The sequence below is a fragment of the Schistocerca americana genome, chromosome 1, assembly GCF_021461395.2.
Source record: "Schistocerca americana isolate TAMUIC-IGC-003095 chromosome 1, iqSchAmer2.1, whole genome shotgun sequence".
Classification (NCBI taxonomy): Eukaryota; Metazoa; Arthropoda; class Insecta; order Orthoptera; family Acrididae; genus Schistocerca; species Schistocerca americana.
Genome location: NC_060119.1, coordinates 70,184,191 through 70,198,474, shown reverse-complemented (window position 1 = coordinate 70,198,474; position 14,284 = coordinate 70,184,191).

The window sequence follows — 14,284 nt, the reverse complement described above, 5'->3', positions numbered from 1 at the left end:
AAAACGATACACATGGAAAAAGTGTAAATAACTGTTTATTATTTCAAAAGGAATCACAGTAACTGTTAATACATTTTCCCCAAAGTGAGACAAGATGGTCGATACCTTTTTCATAAGATGTTTGCGGATGCTTACTGAACCATTATTGCACTTCTTTCGTCAGGACCCCAAATATACGGAAATCGCACTGCACAGTACTTCAAACAAACTTGGAAAAATGTAGTCGGGCCCACATACTCTGTACAGTCAAGATTGTCCGTATGATAGTTCGTTGGGGGTGGGGGGGGGGGGGGTTGGAGACATAACTGGGGGCTTCCCAGTATTTACAATATGTTGGGAGACGAACGGTGACTTGGAGTGCACCTTACATAGAAATTTATACAAATATTTGTACATACAGGGTGGTCGTAAATTCCCGTTACAAACTTCTTGGACATGTAGAGGGTAGTGAGTACATATCATTTAGTGCAGGAACCCATGTCCGGAAACTTATCGTTTCCGTTCTACGACAGTATCAATGCAAATGATTATCTCCACCACACCCGCGTGAGGAATTTACTTAGGCGTGACCCAGTGCAATTGTTGCAATCGATTTGAAAAGAATACGGACTCGTTCCATTATTACTTACACATTTCCCTTACAACTTACACTTTATGGTTTACCATAGTCGGCAACAACAAGAACCCAGCATCTACGGCACCAGCCGCAACGTACCGATGCATTACAACCGCGTCTCGATCTGGCGACCACCAACATTGTTACACACACTGTACCTCCGAAGTGTAATGTCACCGCCAGACACCACACTTGCTAGGTGGTAGCTTTAAATCGGCCGCGGTCCATTAGTACATGTCGGACCCGCGTGTCGCCCCTGTCAGTGATCGCAGACCGAGCGCCACCACACGGCAGGTCTCGAGAGACTTACTAGCACTCGCCCCAGTTGTACGGACGACTTTGCTAGCGACTACACTGACGAAGCCTCGCTCCTTTGCAGAGCAGATAGTTAGAATAGCCTTCAGCTAAGTCAATGGCTACGACCTAGCAATGCACCATAGCAATTGATAGTTATCGTATGAAGCATGTCTGATCAAGAACGATGTATACAAATGATGGATTAAAGTTAAGTATTCCAGAAGCTACGTACTTTTCTTTATAGCATTCATTACGTATCCTGTTTCAGAGCTCACGCCAATCTGCGTGAGCTTAACGCGTGCCTTTCGGCTACTTCCGAGTGGCATGGCTGTCTTGCTACGCCACTACACGAAGCATTTTCTGGTACACTCTCTCCATCCCACCTGGTGTCCCTCCATTGTCTTAAGCAGCGGCCAGAACTCGTGCCAGCAGATCTTCCTCTGTCTCTACAGGTGTCTCACAAATTAGGTTCTTCATACGGCCACACAAGATGTAGTCCATAGAGATTAAATCTGGCGATCGTGGCGGCCACGCGGTTGGACCACCACGGCTATCCATCTTTCACCATACCGTCTGTTGAGATGTCTCCGGACAGCCAGTGAAAAGTGATGTGGTGCTCCATCATGCTGAAATCACATTTCCTGACGGACATTCAATGGCACAGCTTCCAAGAACGGGTCCATTACGTGTCGTAGGAAGACTAAGTATGCGGGACCCGTGAGCTTGGAAGGAAGGAGGTATGGTCCAATCACATGATTGTCCAGAATACCTGCCCACGGGTTAATTCCAGACCTCTCTTGAAATCCCTGAAAATGCGTTGCATGAGGATTTTCGTCCGCCCAGACATGGCTGTTCCGAGCATTCAGAACACAATCCCTTGTGAATCTACATTCAACTTTGAAGAGAACTCGACGTGGAAACAGGGGCGCGTCGATGCAACGGTGCAAAAAACCATGTGCAGAAGGCGACGCGTTGTGGAAAGTCTGCTGGACCAATAACGTGTACCCTTTGTTAAGTGGTACGTATGTACTTGTTGCTCATGCAGGATGTCCAAGACGGTACTGTGACTAACAGTCATTGCACGCGCAATTGTTCGCGAATTCGTTGACGGGCTATCTTCAATGCGCTGCAATACACCTTCTTCAAATTCTGGAGTGTGGCGTCGCCATGGTGCACCACAGTCCTGCCTCCTTACATTGAAGGTATCATTTTCTCGTACCCGTTGTGTAACTTGGGCAAATAGTTTGTGCGATGGAGTGTGACGGTGTGGAAAACGTTCGTGATACAGCTGACTAACAGCTCTTCCGTTACCTCTAGCTTCGCCATACACAAGGAGCATGTCTGTGTATTCCGCAAACGCTTACTGGACCATGTTTCCTCCATCGGTGATGCACAAGTATTGATTCAGTCTCACAGCAAAGCGTACAATAAGGGACATCTGGGGATCGTTTGACGTAGAACACGTGTCTGCCCTGTTGCATACCGGGACAGGGAACGTTTCTCTTGCCCTAAGCAGACGTTCATGAGGTACACATCTGAACTGAAACTGTCGTAGAACAGAAACGGTACGTTTCCGGACATGGGTTCCTATTCAAAATGTTTTCTACTCACTACCCTCTATATGACCTAGAAGTTAGTAACGGGAATTTCCGACTACCCTGTATAATTACAATGTCTTATTTTGGGTTATCAGTTTTCTGACTAATTCGATATGGTTCGCCACAAATTCCTCTCATGTGCCAGCCTCTTCATCTCAGGATAGCCCTTGCACCCTATGCCCTCAATTACTTGCTGTATGTATTCCAACCCCTGCCTCTCTCTACTTTTTTACGCGCTAGAGCTGCTTCTAATACCACAGAAGTTATTCCCTGATTTCTTAGCAGATGTCTCATCATCTTGACCCTGCTTTTTGACAGTCTTCTCCATACATTCCTTTCCTCACAGGTTCTGCAGGAAACCACCTCATTCCTTACCTTACCAGTCCACCTAATTTTCAACATTCTTCTGTAACAGGGCACCTCAAATGCTTCGATTACCTTCTGTTCCAGTTTTCCAACAGTCGATTTTCACTAACATATAATGCTGTGTTCCAAATGTACATTCGCAGAAATTTCTTCCTCAAATTTAAAAAAAACCTGTGTTTGATACCAGTAGACTTCGATTCGCCAAGAATGCGTTTTTGTCGTAGCTAGTCTGCTTCTTGTGCCCTTGCTCCATCCGTCCTGGGTTATTTCGCTACTCAGTGAACAGTGATTTATTTTCAAAGAATATTCTTAAGAATTTATTTTATTTACTAGCGATTCATCAAGAACATTAACGCAATTAATCACACTATGTAAGCATGGAAGAAATTGCCAGGGAGTAACTGATGAAATCATTCCTCTTGAAAGTCTCTTCGGGTATGCTGCCGGATTCTAAAATCAACTTGACTCGATATTTCGGCGATCCAACTGTTCGTCATCTTCAGGAAATGCTGCTTCTTCTGATGAGTCCCGCAGAGAACTGACGCAAGATTGCAATTCGACGTCCTATATACGCCACCGTTCAGTACACTGCGCATGCGCCGCCCATCACGGTTTCTGCCTTCCAAAACATGGAGCTGGCGCCGCCCTTAGTGAAACACTGCTGGCAACGATATATCGCAATCAAGGCCGCACTGAAGAACGTTCAGTTTTGATGCCAGATAATGAAAACTGAAGAGGGAACCCATTGTCATCCAGTATTTGAGAATGAGAGCACGTAGAGAGCTGCAACAAAATTACAAATTATTTGAACCCTGTATGGATCCTTCCCTCCCACAAGATGATGAAAGAAAACAGTTTATCGCTTGCTATATTTTCGCTGTTTATTTAGTAAAAGAGCAGCACCATGATGAGGTTTTAATTTATTACGTATTTACTACCTACTTTATTCGCAACGCATTTCGCATACAGTATTCCAAGATACCCCTGAATATACCAGTAAAATTATACCATTGTACTATATCTAGTCCAGGAGACACCACGTCATAAACATTTAGCTACGTGAAAATGAAACCGTAGGGTGAAATTAGCTAGACGTAAAGCTAGAAACAAATACTTGTGAAATATGTTAAATGTATGCGAAATACATTTGACACGTGCGTGCGTAGGTGAAATGCTCATCCTAAGCCCCTGGAACAGTTTCAACAAAATACGGTACACGTACTAGTTACGACGTGGAAATAAATACTGTCGAGTAAGAACTACCAGCTTACTATTGGAGTGGGGTTATAAGGTGGAGGGAAGGGCAAGATGGACGCAGATAGGTAGGACGAATAGGTGGAAAGAGAGTGGTAGAGGTGGGAATGGACAGAGGGAAGGGAGTGGAGGAGATGAACCGTGAAACGAAACGGGAGAAGACGAGCAGAGACTGGGTAAAGAAGAGATAGGCAAAGAAAGGGAGGGACAATGAGCTGATTAGATAGATGGGGAGGAAGAAACGGACAGATAAATGGAAAAGCAAGAGATGCAGAGAGTGGAAATGAGGGGATGGACAGAAAAAGGGAAGCGGGAGAGTTGAACAAGGAGAGGGGGTAGGAGAAGATAGTGGCAGGAGGAGAGGGGGAGAGAGATAGCGGGAGGAGGTGATGGACAAAGAGATGGGGTGAAAGGGATGGAGTTAGAGGAGGGCAGGAGGAGATAGACAGAAGCGGCATGAGCAGACAGAGAGAGAGGAGAAGATTGACGCATAAAGGGAGACGAGATGGACAGAGAGTGGGATGTAGCGGACAGAGGAGTGGAGGAGATGGACAGAAGGTCAGTGAAGTGGAGATCGACAGAGGGAGAAAGAGGAGATACGCCAATAGATGACCTGGGCAGTGCTGGGTACTCACTGGTAAGAAAATAGGTATTTGATGTGGTTTCCATACAGTCAACCTGCTGCTTTTTTCTCGTTCTCATACATTAGAGTCATTCCAGAAAAGTACGAAAATTTTGTGATGAATAGAAACTCTGTACTCCACATTCCCAGGTAGGAGTCAAGAGCTTCCTCTCGGGAACGCCTATGAGGGAAGGATGTTTACGTATATGTTCGAAAGGCAGCCAAACGTTAGTCACAGAGCGTCGTATGCGCAGTTGATCAGCATTTACGGCATGAAGTACGACACGAACAAGCTTTTCTGAAAGCACATTATGGACCACTCATTCTGAAATACTCTTTATGACACATATAATACGAGACGCCGCTATTAGATGGCTTACACTGTTGACAGTCGTAAGCAAAAGTCTATGTATATACCGCTCATAGCACCGGAACGATGCTCAAATTTTGTTGGTTGTACTGTAGATCTCTGATGTTACTATCAGTCGTAATGAAAAAGAATCGAAGAGAAGGTTACAGATATGTAACAATTACAACTTCGGTTGGCAGATTATAACTACGTTTCAATTTAATACACGTACGCTAATTTAAATCTCCTGTGCCGACTTATCCCAGTGAGTTCAAATAAAATTCCCTGCGAGACGCCGGTACACAGTTTCGGTGCGTTCCGACCAACATTAAACCCTGGCTCATAGCAAGATTTCATTCCTGTCAGTTGTTCCGCTGTTAGTTATGATATTCCCTGTGTGTACATGGGATGTAATCACCATTTACAGGATATGATTACCAACAGTCAACTAATGGCTTTGACCAATATATTAAGATGGCGTACCTCGGCTGAGATCTGTTAATCTTGTGATTATGTGGCTGGAAGTTATCAGATACGTAAGAAAGACTTTCCTGATCTTCTGCAACAATTATCTGTTGAAAGGTACTAATGCGGAATGACAATAATGAAACAAATTTGACTATGAATGCGAACGAGTGGAATTCTTGTGATACATGGGAAGGAAAGAGAATTTTCAGTAGTTGTACTATACTCTCCATGTCGATAAATCTTCACCGGGGTGACGTTGCAAAATGGGTCCTAGGGTATCAAAGTTAAAGCACTCTTGAAACTAAATTTGGAGACGTAGCATGTAATAAATTTCCGTTTCATCAAAATTTTTCAGAGATGGGACTTTCTTTTTTTTTTTTTTTTTTTTTTTTTTTTTTTTTTTTTTTTTGGCTTTCTAAATATATCTTTGCAGTTCTTCTTCACACGCAAACTTTCATTTTTGCCATATTTTGCTATTAAATCACGTTACTCCCTGAGTGCGAAAACGTTGTAGTAACATAGAACAATGTAGCGCAGTAACTAATCCTTCTGACAGTGATATCAAGATGGTATACAATAATTGAGACGGTTAAACTTGTGATTATTTGTGCAAACAACGAATATATGATGGCAGTTTGTTACATTTTTGCCCTACCATGAAGAGCAATTTGTAGCAGCTTTGCTGGAATATGGCTAATTTGCTACAGCTCTGATATAAAAAGGACGGCAATTTAGTACTTTTTTTATAACATGGAGGGTAGTGTATACAACTTTGTTTCAGCTTGGTTCTTATTTTTACAGTTTTACTGTAATTTTGGCTACTTGTTACAGTCCTGCTTAAAAATAGAGGACAATTTGCTACAAATTTGCTTTGACATTGGGACAGTTTGTTAACATTTTGCTCTAATATTGAAGAGTTTGATATAATTTTTATAATAACAGAGTAATTCTTTACAATGTTACTATAACATGGTGATGTTTTGTACAGTTTTGCTGTAACACAAGATTGTATAGAGGTGTAGTGTCTCCACTGTGTGAGAGTATAAGTCAACACTATTAAGCGAAGATGAGAAATGTATTGTGCTGCAAGATAAAGCTAATACTCTAGTATTATGTCTCTAAACACTAGAAGACCCTGTCAACTGACCGTTTTGTATTTTGAGATGAAAATTTCATCATCGTTTAAAATAGTTTGTTGCAGTGACTTTCGTTGGTTCAGAGGAGATGTAATTTGCCTTAATCGCTTTGCTATGGAGCTACTAATTTTTAGTCTCAGTATGTCCATCTTCTCAGAGATGGTTGCGGGACTCAGCTGTTCGATACAGAACGTCAAGTGAAACCCCTTTCAGCCGTTTAGTTTACAAATTTGTTTGATTTGGCAATCAGTTTCGTTGATTTACTACGCCATCTTCCGGCCACTGAGAGACGCGTACAACCGCGGTGTACTCTTCCTACACGTCGGTCCGGGGCCTGAAGGTAGCGTAGTAAACAGCCGAAACTGGTAGCCCAATGAAATAAGATTGGAAATGTGCTTCATTTGACATTCTGTACTAATTTCTAGGATCATTGCATATTTAGTTTTGGCTACCATTGTCGATCAATTGACTTTCACATAGCAATGTATTTGACCTGGTTTCTTTTGCTCTTTTGTTAGTTACCAAAGATGAACTTGACACAATGTTAAGTGTAACAGTTTCTGTGTTCCTGTTTGTTGTCACTGAAAGTCTGAATGGTAACTATATGGATCACTACGAGAGTAACGGTCTTTCATAAGCTGACAATGAAGTACTGGCTGGTCATATAATATAAAGGTAGATATGTTCTGAATCATTTTCCTTATTCGGATAATTTTGAAAAGAGATCTGTGGACACAAACGTTTGAGAACATATTATGCTATTTCTCGTACAACCTTATAAAGTGCGAGAAGTATTAAGAAGAGGCAAATTCTTCAGCTTTCTCAAACTGTGAAAACGGGTGGAAATGAGGGATACAAGCACTGTTGGCCCGTTTAATAGGAGTTGTTGGAATTACCAGAATACGTGAGAGAAGGACGAGATGTACTTCACTGAAAAGTTATTTACGATGCTGAAGACGTTACTCTAACTTCTGGACACAGGAATACAAAGAAAAATGTGCTTATTCTTAGTTATATCTACCCTCCATAACAGTCGTTGAAGCTGCACAAAATAAAATTCAAGGTTCAGTAAATATTTATAATAACACAAAATTTTCCATGGCTGTTGTACATAAAAAGTTATGTAAATATATTGTAGCATAAGATGTGAGATGAAGTACTGGCCCATACATGCAGTCTATGTCGTTTTAGATTTGGTTATTACCACGCCCAACATGTACAATGTCTAATTGGTAATATCATCTGTTGAAACACTTTCATAATGAAAGATATAGAATAATTCCTGCCCCCATGAACCATGGACCTTGCCGTTGGTGGGGAGGCTTGCGTGCCTCAGAGATACTGATGGCCGTACCGTAGGTGCAACCACAACAGAGGGGTGTGTGTTAAGAGGCCACACAAACGTGTGGTTCCTGAAGAGGGGCAGCAGCCTTTTCAGTAGTTGCAGGGGCAACAGTCTGGATGATTGACTGATCTGGCCTTGCAACACTAACCAAAACGGCCTTGCAGTGCTGGTACTGCGAACGGCTGAAAGCAAGGTGACACTACAGCCGTGATTTTTCCCGAGGGCATGCAGCCTCACTGTATGGTTAAATGATGATGGTGTCCTCTTGGGTAAAATATTCCGGAGGTAAAATAGCCCCTCATTCGGATCTCCGGGCGGGGACTACTCAAGAGGACGTCGTCATCAGGAGAAAGAAAACTGGCGTTCTACGGTTCGGATCGTGGAATGTCAGTTCCCTTAATCGGGCAGGTAGGTTAGAAAATTTAAAAAGGGAAATGGGTAGGTTGAAGATAGATGTAGGAGGTGTTAGTGAAGTTCGGTGGCAGGAGGAACAAGACTTTTGGTCAGGTGAATACAGGGTTATAAACACAAAATCAAATAGGAGTAATGCAGGAGTAGGTTTAATAATGAATAAAAAATAGGAGTGCGGGTAAGCTACTACCAACAGCATAGTGAACGCATTATTGTGGCCAAGATAGACACGAAGCCCATGCCTACTACAGTAGTACAAGTTTATATGCCAACTAGCTCTGCAGATGATGAAGAAATTGATGAAATGTATGATGAGATAAAAGAAATTATTGAGGTAGTGAATGGACACGAAAATTTAATAGTCATAGGTGACCGGAATTCGAGAGTAGGAAAAGGGAGAGAAGGAAACATAGTGGGTGAATGTGGATTCGGGGAGAGAAATGAAAGAGGAAGCCGTCTGGTAGCATTTTGCACAGAGCATAACTTAATCATAGCTAAAACTTAGTTCAAGAATCATATGAGAAGGTTGTCTACATGGAAGAACCCTGGAGATACTAGAAGGTATCAGATAGATTATATAATGGTAAGACAGAGATTTAGGAACCAGATTTTAAATTGTAAGACATTTCCAGATGCAGATGTGGACTCTGCCCTCAATCTATTGGTTATGAACAGTCGATTAAAACTGAAGAAACTGCAAAAAGGTGGGAATTTAAGGAGATGGGACCTGCATAAACTGACTAAACCAGAGGTTGTACAGAGTTTCAGGGAGAGCATAAGGCAACAATTGACAGGAATGGGGGAAAGAAATGCAGTAGAAGAGAAATGGGTACCTCTGAGGGATCAAGTAGTGAAGGCAGCAGAGAATCAAGTAGGTAAAAAGACGGGGGCTTGTAGAAATTCTTGGGTAACAGAAGATATATTGAATATAATTTATGAAAGGAGAAAATATAAAATTGCAGTAAATGAAGCAGGCAAATAGGAATACAAACGTCTCAAAAATGAGATCGACAGGATGTGCAAAATGGCTAAGCAGGGATGGCTAGAGGACAAATGTAAGCATGTAGAGGCTCATCTCACTAGGGGTAAAATAGATACTGCCTACAGGAAAATTAAAGAGACCTTTAGAGAAAAGAGAGTCACTTGTATGAATATCAAGTGTGATGATGGAAACCCAGTTCTAAGCAAAGAAGGGAAAGCAGGGAGGTGGAAGGAGTATATAGAGGGTCTACACAAGGGCGATGTACTTGACGACAATATTATGGGAATAGAAGAGGATGTAGATGAAGATGAAATGGAAGATATGATACTGTGTGAAGGGTTTGACAGAGCACTGAAAGACCTGCGTCGAAACAACGCCCCGGGAGTAGACAACATTCCATTGGAACTACTGACGGCCTTGGAATAGTTCCAAGCTGGTCCCTCTATTGTTAAACTTAGAAGAGTTCTGATGCAGTGCATGCCATAGTGAGCGTCCTGGATATAAGGAAAGAAGACCCGATAACTGAGACAATTCTGCAAGCTTTCTCCATGTTTGTTCGTTGACCAAGCGTTTGCTCTTGTTGACAGAACTGGGAGCAAACACACATGCACTCGAGACTGAGTCAAGGCACATAATGTGCAGATTAAAGTGGTTATCGCTATCTTCTGTAAGTGATTTGAACACAGATGATTATAGGTAATTTGTATTGGACTCAGAAGTTAAAATAAGTGTACAGTACGTAATTGAACCAAAGAAAGATGTACTGCAGCTTCTTCCGTGGAACAGCACAAGTTACCTTTATCAGCAATGGATGACTAACGCATTATACATCCAAATAGGGTGGATACAATAGCTTAGAGTCACTAACGCCTAAACTAATTTTACTGTGAGGCAGGGTGAATTGCATTCCAGACCTACAAACGTCAAATTAATATCAGGAGGTAATGGTAGCAAAGGTAGATCGTTTTGCACCAATGCCTGAGACGCTTGTCGTTGAGCTTTGCAGAGGGACTGTTTTATTGGGGATGTTTGCTAATATAACAGCATGATTATGACTGATTATGTTAAGTACATAGCGAAATATTTAATAACATTAAAAACATTTCATAGTATCAGGGTGTCCCACGAGGAACGGTGAATACTCAGTACAGTGACAGGAATGATTATATGGAGCAAAAAGGTCAAGTAAACAGGTCTTCAAGAAGCATACTTTACACCTATGTTCATCTTCACAACTGGGCAACACATCATGTCTCCTGCCAGATCCTAGCTTTCTGTATTTTGACAGATGGTACGATGGATTAAAACAAGGAAAAATCTGCAGTAAACACGGACTTTTAAGTGCATACCATAAGAGCTACGAGAAGTCGTAACAATATTGTGAAACACATCTCCTCTATTTAACAATTTAGTATGGCACTTAAGGTGTGCATTTTAAGGAACACGTTCACAAAACTGTTTTCTGTTTTATGCTCCGTGCCACCTCTTTCAAAGATATGGGAAGCAAGCAGCTTGCAGTGCAAGAAATTTGTATCACAATATTTAAGATGAAGGAATGCTCATAGCTCGTACGTTTTGAATTTAGAACTCCTGTTTACCAGACGGTTTGCTTCGATAAATAGCGCTTGCTGTATCCTCCTAGGACACCCTGCATATGAGAAAGAACGTATAAATGTAAAATAATTTGTACGAGCAGCCTGAGCATTCCTTTTTGTAGTTGAAGAGTAAGCAACATGTTATTCTGAACAGTGTATATATATGTGTGCGATAAACTAAGTGTGCAGCTAACCTATTATGGAATGTAATTTCTTTTTGTGTTGTATTTTTCTACGGTGTAGGACTATGTGCACAACCATGTAAAACAGTTAAATATGAGAAACGTAAAAAAAAGGTTAATTGTAAAAGAGGGTAGAATTTAACTCTGAATATCTGTAGTCATAGCTCGTCTATGTGAATAGGAACAGTCAACCAAGTATCAATTTCTGTGGAACGTAAACGTTTTCCAATAAATTTTTTACATTGATTGTATTTTGTTTGATTTTTTCCATCCCTTTCCTTTGTGATATACTTTACAAAGACACAGGTAAAATTTACTGTTTGGACAGTAGAGAATTCGACGAATGTGTGTGTGTGTGTGTGTGTGTGTGTGTGTGTGTGTGTGTGTGTACGCACGTGTGATTTAGGAAATTTTGTTTGATAAATAATGCCTTGGAAAATATTGTAGTATAATTGAACATTTATGAAAATGGCTAACTTTGGCAAAAAAATGTATACCCCTCTGTCACTGTCTGTGTAAGTCTTTCCACAATCACCATCTTGCATTTTTAAAATCTAGCACTATCTTGGATTTTTTTAATTTTCCGTTATCTGTGAGATAGAGATTTGAAAAATTCCCGCTGCCTGTTATGTTTAATTTTTAGATTTCCCAATATCCGAAATCTTGATGGTGTAATGTGTGGAAGTTAATTTGTAAAGTCTTGTGTTCAGGGCCACTGATAACATTATGCATTCAAGGTGCAATCATTCGCAAGTGCCGACGCTAAGGTACAAGATCGCACTAAGTGCTCCAGCGTTGCTGTCGTGTACTGACAAGAACTGAATGACGTTTCACATCACCGTTCTGTATTTAGTATTCTTTATATGTGAGGCACACAATTCTAGAGCTCTCCCAATAAACCGGCGTAGACCATTATCCTTCCCTGCCATCGACCTTGCGTACTCCTCCATGTTATATCGTTTTGTAGCGTTGCACCTAGGTATTCATTCGGTGTGACCATGTCAAGCGGCACACCGCTCGTTTTAGGTCATTACAGTACCGTTTTTCCTACTCAGCTGCATTAACACATATTATTCTACGTGTAGATGTAGCTGATATTCATCATACTAATTAGAAATTCTGTCTAACACATCTTGTATATCCTTCTGTCACTCTACGACACTTCTGCATGCGCTATATCTTCTTCAGGAAGCCGTCACTTGTTTATTTTGTCTGTCACATCGTTTATGTATGTAAAGAACACAAAATGGGCACTAAACTCTAAACAATAATTAATTTTAAATATATGCTCGGAATTTCTTCTCCCAACACTTGGAAGTGATTATATTCGACGAAGTGATTGTTGCACCCTTTAAATTTCTGTTGTTTATGTATATACTTATTTCACTCATAAACCCTGCCTTCTGTGTGGCTTAAGCAGCTCATACATAACATTCAGCACATAGAAAAATCTCTACATAGCAATACATATATTTTTCACAATTACAGTAACGCAATTTTAAGATACTCATTTACAAAAAAGTACTTATTATTAAATTTATATGTGAAGTAAACTTAGTTAATTGAAAAGAATACGAAACGAAGGTATGGAACGGAACAAATCAAAAGAAATGAATGATGGCATCTTACGTAAATTTCTCTTGAAGTCCTTTTGTACATCTTCGAGTTTTTGGCGGGCACCGAGTGGGAAAATAGCCTACCGTTCAGCCACCTGTTCATTTTCTAATTTTATTAGGGGGAGGGGGGGAATGTCCGAGAAAATACGGAGGTATATCTGAGCTACAGTAACTTCTATTGTTTTAGAGACAGTTTAAGCAAATTTTTCAATTGTTGGCATTGTGTTACTGGCTACAATTTGGATTTTTTTTCAAATTTTTGTGTCAAATAATTTCACCAGTACCGTGCTGGATATTTTAGGACCACATACTGTCACATGAGAAACATTTTCTGAGAGGTTATCTTCCTTATCACTTTCTGAATTTTGTAGGTTATTCTTAGCAACTACACAAACCAATCTGTATACCAGTAATCTTATAATTATGAGTATGATACATAGCAACTTTTATTTCACAAAAATATAAATAAATTTGACAGGAATGCACTTGTGAAAATTTTCCACCCCACAAAACTATGTTGTAGTATGTACAAAGTATGTAGCAAATTTCAACGTTTCATTTGCATTGATTCGGCAGAAAATGATCCTTGTATATTTAAAGTTGCGAGATATACAGAAAAAAATATTTTATTCGCATTTATGACAGAACGAAGAACCGTAATGTTGGCTATGGCCATATATTTGATCTTTTTGGTATGCATGTTGTTCTTTTCTTGTAGTCTGATCTTTCTGGCACGCCCTTTTGGCAACATCCTTAACCAATGTTTCAGAACCAGCGATGCACACATCATCAATATTCTTCAGTAGGTATTGAGTCAATCAACTCACATCACATCGTAGTCTCATAAGAGTTCTGATTCTGCCAGTGTAGCATTACTGAATACTTGACCTACACCACATGTGGAAATTTTTACAACAGTACATGAGCAAAATGTTTTTTTTGGCGCCTCTTGTAAATAAGGTTATTAAGCTTTCATTCTGGTTTTATATTCCCCATGCCTCTGTTTCATTAATGAATCGAAATTAACCGCATCGTGAATGGGTTTACAGACAACTACAGTCTACTGAAGTCTTCTCTGTGGCGGGAAATAACGAAATATCAAAAACAAGGGCAGGGTCATGTAGAAAAGAAGATTTGGAACCCGCGTTTGTCGAAACAATCTCTGATAACAGAGCGCTGTATTTTTAACATGCTACTGAACTATCTAGTGAGAAAATAAATTTAAACATTTTAACCAATTTTACTTACTGCGGTAAAGCTACTCATATAATATGAAACATTTACAACAGTAAATGTAGTTTATTTTATAGTAGTTGCGAAACTCGGCAAAAACACCCAATCATCGCAATTATTTATAATGAAAGTGTATCACTAATACCTAATGTATTTATGTTCAACTAAATTACAGTTACATTTGCTGCTCCCATATTCATATCTGTAAGATCGG